The 12,472-nt window shown below is 35.3% G+C and overlaps 1 long non-coding RNA gene across 1 annotated transcript; it reads left to right on the top strand.

Moving 5' to 3' along the window:
* Positions 1-238: 238 nt before the first annotated feature.
* On the top strand, positions 239-3,802 carry LOC113842589 (uncharacterized). Its single transcript, XR_011807195.1, has 4 exons — positions 239-371; positions 671-719; positions 1,602-1,685; positions 2,069-3,802. It is a non-coding gene; the product is annotated as an uncharacterized lncRNA (long non-coding RNA).
* The last annotated feature ends 8,670 nt before the right edge of the window (positions 3,803-12,472 follow it).

Below are 12,472 nucleotides of genomic sequence, written 5' to 3'. Positions count from 1 at the left end.
AAAGTGGGGGTGGGAGCACACTGTCACATTTCCTTCATACATACACACAACATGTTTTATTTTTCCATGACCATGATCTCATCTCCTGCAGGATTGCAGATTTTTGTAGCCTGCACTGTTTCAATGGGAGGTTATTTGGGTTAACAACCACTTGATGTTGCTATACCAACCCAGCTGATGGTGATGCTGAGCAGCTGGCTTGGTACAAATAGAGGTTTTACAGGCTACAACTCAAGCAGCTGGCTCCACGGAACTATTAGTTAGGCTAAGGCAATTCCCTAGTAAAAAGCAGATAGATCCACGCATTAGAAAGACAATACATGCCGCTCATACCCTAGCGCTAGCACTGATAACACTTTGTGATTTCTGAGGTCAGGCACAAATGGTGAACTGAAAGCAGGGTCCAACTGTTGAGCAGTATTTTATCTTTTCCCTGGATGGTATAATTTGGACTCTCAATTTAAGGAGACTACATTAAAAACAAAAAACAAGTACCATAGACCAGTAGGATTCAAGCTTATGGTCAGAAATTCAGTGCAAAATATATCATAAGAAAAAAACGATTTAAGTGATTTTAGATTTTTCTTCTTTTCAAGAATATTCAGTTCAGTACTAATGATAGTTTAGCATTCTTAGTATTTTTTAATCTTCTACTGTTTTCTTTACGTAGATATGCTAAACATACCATTTAACTGCCATGACATCCTCTGTGAGAAAAGGTAAATACTGTGAATATTTAGGATCTCATCAATGCTTTTCTTTTAGCAGTCCTGAGAACTGGAGCAGGTAATGTGACCCCGTATGACTCCAGTGTGCTTATAAATGTATAGGTCCTCTTCAGACCAAGGCAAAACCACTGGTGAAGGATTATATTGGGGATGTATTCTTTATTTTGAGATTATTAGTGTTGAAGAACTCTGTAAATCTGTTTTGTTTTCAGCATTTTTTATGTCTTCACTTGTTAAGTATTTCTTCAAATTTAAGTTTGCTTTTGGTAGGCAGAGCAGGCTACCAAAATAGGCCCAGGGTGCACAACTCAGCCAGCCTCTGTGCTGCAGTGGGTGCTAAGGACCAGTGGGTGCTAAGTGGCTGTGGACCAGTAATGATAAGAGCTATGGTCTGAAAAAAACAGTGATGAATTTTTTATACCACAAATAATAAATATTGTTGTGGTTATTAATTCTCACATAGAAAATAACCATACTGATTGTATTTAGCTCAAAATCAAGATGGTTGTTTTAGTGTTTTTTTTTTTTTTTTTTTTTTTTTTTTTTTTTGTCATTTAATGTGTTTGTTTTGACTGAATGTAAAGTTGATTAGAACTAATAATTCCCTCATTCTTAACTGTGATTCATGAAAAAGTCTGAAGCGTTTCCAGAGATTAGCTCACTGTTAAACTTCATACCAAATGATTTAATTTAAAGATATTTACCACGCAACTCATTGTTTGAACTACTTGCGGTAATGCAGAGAAAACTGATTCTGCAACCACCACTGTATTCCTATGTAATTACAGCAAAATATTCAACATTCTTTATCTAATTCAACTTTTTCATCAATGTGTTAACCTCAGTCTTTTTCTTTCCTTTCATCACAATCAGAATCAACTTCAACAAAACACTCTAACATCAACGTAATTGTAATGCAAAATCCTTCCTCTTTGAAAACAAAATTCTTATTTTAAGGTAAGCTTTTACTCTTGTGCTCTTTTTGTATGTTAACAGTTCAAACAAGTTGTTGGCAGATTTGTCACCTCAGAATTGAAATCTAATGTGGCTGTTTGAGGCTTGAAATTTATGTGAAATTAATTCTGTTTTGTAAGCTTTCAGCAGTACTGCTTGGTCCAGGTCCTTTATTAATTCTGACATTCAAGCACACCTGCCTGACAGTGGGAATGGCAGAGACTGGTGAAACAAGAGGAAAAAAAGAGAAAGCTGATTCTGCTTAATCTAAGTATTTACAGTGCTATCATTGCTGGGCAAGCAAAGTTCAAGTTTTAAATTAGCAAGTTTAAATTAACAAAATACTTTATATTTTTATTTTGTTTTTTATATTCCATATGGGATAGGAGCTTTCAATTCACTTTTCATGGAAATGCTGGAGGGAGAAGAGTCTGGAGAGAAACATCAGCAATGATTTCCAACATCCAAAATGAATGAAGAAATGATGCTTTTCCCAGTCATTTGCTTGATTGTAATGGCTGATGCAGTTTTATTATTCAGACCATGGAAATATCTCTCAAAATGCCTGAGAAATTGTTTTTTGAGAAAACTGCCTCTAGAGACAGGGTTGCTATAACACATTAGAAGTCAAATAGCTCTTGCTATTTAACCACAAAACTGGAAATGAAAGGATGTATTCTGTGCAGTAGCAAGTTTGCTGCTTTGTCATCAGAAGGTTATTAATGGTTTAAAAACTAGGCATAAAAAACAGTTTTGAGCTTAGCTTTATGTTATACATTATTTAAAGCATTTCTTATTCCATATCTAAATTGTTCCTACACCTACAACAACATTATGTCAGGAATGTCTTCAGTAGAGTCCTTACCAAATGCTGACACAAACTTGTCAGGCTGTATTTTTATTTCCCACAGAAAGTGATTTTTTTTTTTTCCTGTCTCTGTTGGACAGGTTTTCCTCCATAAGTCTGTGGTACTTGTTGATCTTCAAAAGCCACAGGGATGTGATTCTGGGTCCCCACTCAAGCAGCAGGGTTAGACCAGGTGACTTCCAGGAGTCCCTTTCAACCTCAACCATTCTGTATTTCTGTGGTACAGAGCTGATGCTGCTAAGCAGTGTTTTGAGTAAAAGGTAATTAATCCCAAGCAAAAAATCACTCACAAAAATCATTTGCTGTCCAGCTTGTGAATGTTGGAGACTACACAGCCATACTTTCACTTCAGCTGCCCTTGCTGCCAAGAGGGCAGGCTTAGGTGCTCACTGTTACAAGCACTGGTGACATGTTCCTTCCCCGGGATGAGCTCTTTACCCTAAAATTAAGTGAACAGAGACTGAAATCGACTGAACAGAGATGTTTTCTTCTAGGTTACTAGGAACAGGGGACTGAGGACTGACAAGGAGCTTAAAGACATTCTTTGTTTCCTATGGATTTGCAATAGGAAGCGGTTTTATTTCTATAGTGGCAGGGTGCACTGCTTATTACCGCCTGCATTCTGGGTCTGGTTTTTGCTCGGACTAACTACACGCTGCTTGCAGGTGCAAAAGTCCAGCTGAGAGGTCACAGGGAGAAAACATCTTTTATTTAAACAGGTGCAAACCCTCTGTGTAAACTGCATTGCCTTCTGCAGCTTAGTGCACAGCTTGCCTCTGAATAAAGCTAGACCTGGGAGGGCTTCTCTATGGACTCACAAACTTGTGAAATAGCAGGTGGTTTGAAAAGACATCTGTGTGTTCTTGGAGTTTCAGTTGCTTTTCAGAGAGAAACATGTGGGAGCACTGGCTTGGTTTGACAGATTTCATTCTGTCTTAAAGTTTATTTGACTGAAAAGAACCAGCTGTGTCTTCAGTTTTTCCTCTACCTACATTTATAAATTGTCATTTTTTGACAGTATACTATTAACCATAATATGACACTAATGAAGCAATTCACTTATAAATTTGGAAGTATTTGTTGTACCACAGTAGGAATATGTCAGACATGAAGTACTACCAAGACAATTCATGCTGCTCTTTTGTATTCAATATACTTCTATACTACCCTGAAACCAATGAAATCATGTAATGTTAAAAAAGGGATGCATTTATTCATATGTTCTTGATTTAAACTCATTGAAGAAATCTAAGGTAAATCTGCTAATTTTCATTGGCTGTAGACCATGCTTCATATAGAATAAGCACTATCTTTAAGCATGATATAGAATAAACTTTTTGCCTGGTATTAAGACAATCTCTGAGCAGTGAGTAGACAGCTAACCACAGTTGCATTCTCAATTAATATTGGGTCTTAAATTTGCTATATTTACATCAGAATATCATAAAGAAATCCTGCTAATTGAGGAGTAACTAATATCCTGGGATGATGACAGAAATCATGTCTCTGCTGATACTCTTTTTATTGACCTTCTAAAGACTTGTTCATAACATACCATAGAGAAAGCTATAAGACCAGTCATGGTTGATGGGCTCAAATTAAAGCAACTGTAAGCATGTGAAACTAACTTGAATTAATCTTGTGCAGTATTCAGAGTTGTTGTTATTTTGTTTACAGTAAAATGTGAGCATTCCAGAAATTCTGGCAAAATACTTCTTTCTGTGAAGACCACAAAGCATTACAGTTTGATGATGAACAAAGTAGTTTACCACTGCTGTGAAAAACAAGCATATTAAGGATGCTTTTGACACCTTCTGTCTCTTGCCGCTACATGAATTCATATTGAATATCATGACTTGCAAGCTGAGCATATGTCCTCTAAATTGCCAGCCTTACAAAGGCAATGGTAAAAATAAAATCGTCTTCGTTCTGCTGCTATCAGCAGAATAGATGTTCATTGAGTCAAACATACAATTAAAAAAATCTCCTTTTTCCTCTTCCAGTTGCAGAATTATAAAAACAAGATAATGGGAATGACAGTTAGAACTTAAGCCCACAAAGAAACATCAGTGTAGTGACAGGAATTGTTCCAGTTGTGGAGGCTGTCTCTTACAGAAGAATTTGCCTAATTGAAAAGGAGGTCTACATTCTCCACATAGTTTACTAATAGTAAACTTACTAATAGTCTCTTATTAAAACTTTAATAATAAACTTTTCTATTTATTAGTAAAATAAGACTAATAGACTAAAATAGACTAAAAACCAAGAAGAAAGTCCTAGAATGCAAGATACTGAGCTGAAGGGAATGCTAAACCAGCCAAGAAGAAATGCCAGGCAGAAATCCTATCTTATTCTTGATCTAAACATTTACCTGTACCACTGAGATTAAATTCACAGCATCAAACTGCTTCTGAATTTAGATGTGTGAATTGTTCCTTTGAAAATCCTCCACTCATTTCTTACAAACAGCAATATTGTTGGGGGAGGGGGGAGTAGGAATTCATAACGTATCTGTTTGCTGGAAGTTTAACATGAAATCTGAGGAGCACGAAATTTGGGCATCAGCTGGAAGAGGCAGTGAGCACTACAAAGATGCTGACAGCACTCACTTTGCTGGATAGCGTCTGGGCTGCCTATCAGAAAAAAAAATATCAAAAAAACCTAACAGAAATGAAAGAGATTTAAGAACAAGTAACACAAGTAACAGAAAATGACAATCATAAGACCTCTCTCTCTCTCTCTCTCTCTCTCTTCCCTTGCCTTTTGCAGTGAAGGATTATTAGAAATCCCTGGAATTTGTGGGAAGTCATCTTTGAAGCCTTTGGTGTAAATTGAAAATTTTAATCATTTCAGGAGAGACATTTATCTGATGATAAAGTGCTTCTTTAGAGCCTTGGGAATTACCCTTGACATTATTAAGGCATAATATATAGAAAGTGAAGAAGTAACACTTCAGAAAGGCTATCCTGGCAGGCGGAGCAGATGTCGTTTTTTGTCGTGCAGATTTCTGTTGCACATCTCCATTAGACCAAGAGTCTTGTACCTGACGGTGCCGAGCACTTAAAAGTAATCAAAGTGAGGTCTGTGAGAATGGGTTTTACACAAAGCTGAGCCCTGTTCTGACCGACTGCAGGGCTGGTGCTCCTTGAAACCTCAGTCTCCCTTTCTGGATAAATTTGATCAGTCTTAGTGGTAACTTTCATAGCTCTGTAGGTTTCTTTTCCAAAATGATGCAGGAGCCAGAATGCTCCTGCCTTCAGTGATTTGCATTGCCAGGTACTGATGATTATGGGATTTGGGAAAGAATATTTAGTTTGAATACTAACACCTGTTTAAAACTTTTTTTTTTTTTTTTTTTTTTTCTGTGATAATAAGTTTAAGTTTGCCTTCAGTGTAATTCTCAAATTTTGTGAATAATATATCCTTGATAGAAAAGATTTACAGGAAACTATATTTATTTGAAAAGACTAACTGGTAATGAAAAATGCATGTGTTGTTTCACTAAGGTAGTACTTTGGCTAAGAGAATGGCCTGCTTGAAAATAAAGAATTTGCATGTTACCAGCAAGTTCTCAAGAACTATTCAAATATTTTTGTACCACTTAAAAGATTTAGTCATCTCTACTTTAAACCGTGCAACTCCATGTTCCCTCTTCGTTGTTGTTTCTTCTTCTTTTTTTTTTTTTTTTTTAATGTAGTATGTTCATTTGGAATGGTCAATCTTATTTCCTGAATATCTAATATCATATTTGATTGTGAATGCATTAATTGTACCTGCTAAAACAGGCTTTACGAATCTGTTTTTCTAGCTTAGGCTAAAAAAATGGTGTCCAGTATAAGCAAAAAATAGTCTAGTCTCAGAATAAAAATGGTAAAAAAAAAAAAAAAGGTAAATCAAATTTTTACATGGTAAAATCAAGGTAACGTTACATTGTATGTTACAGCTGAAGTTCTATAATGCAAAATTCTATACTGCAAAATATCTAACTCCAGAAATAACAATAACATTAGTGGTTTATCAACTGTCATAACACATAACCTTAGCAAATGTTTCTAATGATGTTCTCCTTCAAAATCTTGTTTGCAGTTACTATCTTCTACTGTCATCTAGTGTCCAAATAAACTTTCTGCAAGTGCTTAGTGATTAAACAGAAAAATGAAATGCTGTTTTTTCCCAACTTAAATTGAAATGAAAAAACAAAACAAAACAACCCACAAACAAGCAAACCAGACCACAACAAACAAAACCAACTAACAAACTAATCAAAGAAATTTATTCCTAAACCTTGGGTATTTTCTTCAGTCTCTGTAGTTACTCAGTCTTGAAAAACTCTCTGTAGCTGAATATGCACGTCCAGCAAAGAAATATGAAATGGAGAAGCAATACAGAGCTTTGAAAAACAACAGCATTACAAATGATAGTTGAAGGAACAGGGACTGCAGGTCCTCCTTGTGTCTGAGCTTGAAGGGAACTAGAAGAATGTGGGCTAGGAGAAGGCACTGTCAAAATGTCTCAGCACAATTAAACATTAGAAGTAAATAAACATATCTAGTGAATAAAGATATTAAGATATTATTGAAAACCAAAACAAAACCACAACAAAATAATAACTAAAACCCTGGCAAAACAAGAACATGCATTAAATATATTCCATGCTTTTCCATGGAATCTGCCTCTTTCCCACATAAAGTAACAAGACAGCAGACATGGCAGATTTGAGACGTTCCCCAATGCATTTTTATGGTATTTCAGTGAGCACACTGCCAGTACGGTGCAAAATTGAGCCATATCCAATAGTTTCCTCTTCATAAACACCCCTGTCTATCATTCTGATTAGTATTTCAATAGAACTTGTTAAAGTATTGCACTGAGAAAATTTGACAACCATTTCACAGAAATACCAATTAATTTTCAAAGTGAAAGATGATATGAAACTCTTGTTTCTCCTTACGTGTATTTGCCACAGCCACCTGACCAAATTCAGTTTTCATTTCACAACATTCATGTAGCACACAAGACATTCTCAGAAAAGGGGGGGGGGGCGGGGGAGGACTGTGCTCACATATTGATGAGAAAATAGGATTTAAAATAAACTTTGATAACATGAGATGTCATATATGTATTTAGCCTTGCTAGAATTAGCTTCAGGAACCACAGCACCAGACTCTAACAACAAACTTAGCCCAGGGCATTAATATCTGTTTTTGAATGCAAGGTTGCTGCCAAATGTGTATTACCTGTTTACTTCATAAATATAATTCCAAGGGCAAAAATGGAAGTATAGTGAAGTTAAATAACCCAAGGTCACATAAGGTCCATTTATTATTATATAATATATTAATAAAAGGCTGTTAAAAAAAAAAAGTAAAAAAATTGCTATTCTTGGTTAAAGTACATATTGAATTTCAGTAGGTAAGTGCAATAAAAGTTTTCACCTGCTTAATGGGATTTTTCTTAACCTTTAAGTTCTCTTCCTGTATTTAGTAAATATGTAAATAACCTACCATGTTTACCTGTTTTTAGTCAGAAAGAAAGAACTTACTGTCACTCTCTTTTAGTAGGTGATTTTTGTCTAATGTTAAAATAAGGTTATTAGGTTATTATATAGCCTGTTAAAAAGGCTACATATTAAGTCCCAGTATGTCCTTTAGAGAGGTCCATATGGAAAATGCAAAAGACACTTGGAACCCAATTAAATAAGTATGTGCATTATTTAATATCCTGTCTATTGCCTTACCAAGTAACTAACAAAATTTTGGTAGCTTGGAGTTCTGAAAGAGCTTTAATGCATTTTCTATAGAGAAAAAAAAATTATTCTATAAATCTGAATTATAATTTCCTTGCGTTATGGTGTGCAGAAAGAAAATCTAACAGTAGCTTTAAAAGTCAATAGAAAATACTATACCAGGGTGGCTGTCCCATCTGCAATGTTGCTTTAAGAAAACAGAAGAAAAAATGTTCCAAAAAGTTGTGTTTTTTTTTTTGTTTGTTTGTTTGTTTGTTTTTAATATGAAATTATTCTTTATTTATTTTTGAACATGGCTAGCTTCAATTGAAACATAACCTTGAAACCCACTAAGCAGCACAATACAACTTCAGTCCTTTGTGAAATGAAGTCTCTGTGTGTCTAGTAAAGTATCTAAGTATTGGTACTTGAACTTTTGATATTGTGCTATATTGGACCTCTAAAGGTCTACCTGCTCTTTGCTATAATATTAGAAACATTCAAGGACATGCCTTTTTGCATATAGTAAATGACATTCAGACAACTTTGTACTCATCAGACTATAAAAGAAACAGAACAAATATTAACTTCCTTTCTGAATCACTGCCTAACCTTAGCAAGCATTCTACATGCCAGAGGCAGCTCAACAGTAATTCCTAATATAAGTCTTTAATGAAAAATATTAAAATTCACATTCAGGCTTGCTAAATTAGATATTTGGAAAATAATTAAGAAGCAAATAGAGAGAAAGAAATAAATTGTGTAGGACTGACATGCAGTCAGTCCTACACAATTTAATGCATATATTCACTTGTCTGTTCTGGGACTGATGCTCTACTCATTTGATATATATATTAAAAAAAAAAAAATATGAAGCGTGAAAACTTATGAAACCATGCATCACGAGCGGGTTTGGTTCCTAAACATACCCCTCATTATGTATGTTTAAAGAGAAAAACAGTAACTCCAACTCAGAGCTCTGCTTGCTTTCAGGCAGAATCAACGTGTAAGGACTAACAATGTCCTCTAGCGTTGCTTTCTCAGAACTGCAATACAGTGTTTCCAGTAATAAACCACAGCATCCATGAAATAGGTAATTCTAGACTGTATTCAACTATGTGGTGCAATGCATAAGAAGATCTTTGAGAGAAGAAAAAATGCTTATTCTATTAAATAAATACTTACACCAGCAGAAGTACTCTGTCGTTTCTCTTAAAAGCTAGTAAAAACTTATGGAGCCCTTTTTGGATTGATAGCTCCTGTTTCTGACTATAGTAGGGAAAAAATTTCTGTGCTCTTCTTTGCCCCTGGATGGGGAAGAAGGACAATGGCTCAGCTGAGAGGCTACTCCCTCTGGCTCATATTCTCAGGACAGGCAAGACAGGAAGAGTAGGAGAAAATGAATTAAACCCCAACAACAAAAGCAAGTGAAAGGCTATTACATTTCATACTGTTGCTGGCTATATTATGCATCCTACAGAGCTTTTGTGGGGAAATGATAGAGAAGCAGTGCTTTCTAAGACAACCTTCATGCAGGGATAAGGCTGTTACTGTCCCCTACGCAGACAAATAACCCTGTTGCGTATTGGTTTCAATAGCCATGAGCCTGAACAGAAAGAGCCTAGATACACAGACATGGTTAGAAAAAGACAGTACTAGTATGTAAATTAATTGCTCGTTTGGGCTTGAGAGGAAACACAATACTTCTCTTTGGTAACATCACAGATATGCCAAGAATCTTTGGCCTTAGTCCCACAGCCCAGACCTTGCTTTCAGATCTCTGGTGCATCTGTTGAAGTGAGATCCACTCAGTTCTATTGAAAATACCAACTGCTTCAGAGAAATTAAAAAAAAAAAAAATTGTCTTTAGGGACAAATTGCCAAAGCAGGATGGTTAAAAAGATTAATCAAAATCTGTGGAACCCATCTTACAGAAGGACTCCAGAGACCTTCATAAACACAGCTGAACTGAAATCACAAAATAATCTTCCAGGGTTCTTTCAGAGTTTGCTCTGGTCAGCAGGCACTGAAGAGTGCAATGTTTCTATGTCTAATTCCACTTTTGGATCTGGCTTGCTCTCACTTGCTCCTCATTTTTCTCCTCCTTAACCTTTCTTTCTTCCTTTGCAATGACAATATTAAGCACACCACTGAGCTACTGCTTGTATCTGCGAGATATATATATTTATATAATATATATATTATATTGATATATATATATCTCAATATATATATATATCAATATATATTATATTGATATATATATATAAATATATATTGATATATATATTTATATAATGTATATACATATTTATATACATATAATATATAAAATATTCTATATAATATATACTATATATTAATATATATTAAATTTATATGATGTATAGATATATAGAATATAAAATATAGAATATTTTATATATATATATATTCTATATTTTCTTTAATTGCCTCTATTTCATTGCTACTTGCTGTGTAAACAGATGTGGGTTTTTTTGTTTTTGTTTTTGTTTTTTGTTTTTTGTTTTGGCTTGTGGATTTGTTTTTTGTTTGTTTGTTTGTTTGTTGCTGTTTGTTTTTTTTTTTTTTTCAGAGTACACCTATGCAATTCTCTAGTCGATCTATATCTGCAACTTGAGATGATTTCTATTGCACAGTTTAAGAAATGTAATCCTGTCATTAGAGAAAAGAGTGACCGTAAAGCCTACAGGGAAAGGTTTGACTCTGCTAGCCCTCAGTGGGTCACAGCACTACTGGTGGCATAGCTGCAGCAACACAGAACTTAGGCTGGGGTAGCCGGTTGTGAATTTCCTGAGTTCACAAAGCAGTTTTGCAGCCACGGCTGAGCAGGTGATGCTTCGGCTGTGCTATCACCAATGAAAGACGCACATTTCATGCAAGTTCTGCTCCACATCTGCGACCTGAAATCCAATACAGAGCATTGACACTGTGTGCGATTTGTGGGATGAGCTGTCTGCAGCAAAATCACAAAACATCCTGGCACGTGCTAGAATGTACCTCACAAAATATTAAAAGGGACGATGAACTTAGGAGGGTGTGAGAAGCAGTGGCTTTTTGAGATGGTTGTCTGGAGTATTTCTGAATTGAAGATAACCACAGGAAATGCTTGAATTTCTATATGCCTCTGGACAGCTTGATGCAAAATCAATCGTAAGCACACTCAGACTATAAGAAGCATTTGGAAAAGATTGGGCTTCTGTGCTCCTATGAACTAAGTAAACCGCAAAGTGGAGTTACTACTTGGAGAAATAGTAAATGAACAAAATTATGACAGTTTATCTACCTCTGTCTTTCTAAAATTACCTTTTTTTTAAACCAGCCAGAAATAAAACAATTCCTCTCGCAGATAAACCTACATTATTCATCAAGTAGAATGTATGGCTGTTTAGTGACCACCAATGGTTTGTCTCATTCAGAATGGGTGTGCTTTGGTCAGGTAAGGGGACATAGGTAAACTTGGCAATTCCTTTTGCCTAGTCTTCCAATGGGAAAGGTAATGAGCAAAACTGGAAAGCTGAAGTCCATAGCCTGTCAAGGCATGGGTCAATCATTCTTCTGTTCCCTGAATCCTAGAACTAACACTAAGCCCATAACAAGCTGTCAAAAATGTTAATGACGTAAAAATTGTCTAGTGCTAATCAAGGAATTTACTAGAACCTGGCTAGGGATTAATAATTTGAGTGAGTAAATCCAGGTACTTTGGGGTTCTACACTGTGGTCCATTAAAGATAATACAATAAAAATGTGAAAAGCAGGGAAACTGCAGAAGACTAAAATGCGGAGTTCTAAGGTCAAGGCAAGTTTTGAAAGTTGCAAATGGATAAAACTAGTTAAAATCTATAGGTTGATGTGACACCTAAAGAACACTTTTTTCATCATGATGTCAACAGTTTAATTCAGTTAAAACAGCTAAAAGGATTAAGAATAATGTTAATACTGTTCAGAATCCAGGAAAATGGATCCAAAACAGTAAAACTTCATTGACTCAGGTTATATATTAGAGGAAACAATAGACTCACTGAAGCTCATTTCTTCACAGTTAAATCATGAACACAGAAAAACTCTTATACACCTAATTTTGTATATATTCTGAAAAAAATAATAATTAAAAATAATAATAATAAAAAAAAACACAGATCCCGAACCAATCTTCAAGAAAAGAATCCTATTCAG

The sequence above is a fragment of the Anas platyrhynchos genome, chromosome 2, assembly GCF_047663525.1.
Source record: "Anas platyrhynchos isolate ZD024472 breed Pekin duck chromosome 2, IASCAAS_PekinDuck_T2T, whole genome shotgun sequence".
NCBI classification, from domain to species: domain Eukaryota; kingdom Metazoa; phylum Chordata; class Aves; order Anseriformes; family Anatidae; genus Anas; species Anas platyrhynchos.
The sequence above is the reverse complement of the archived record's forward strand: the minus strand, read 5'-3'. Positions and strand labels throughout refer to the sequence as shown.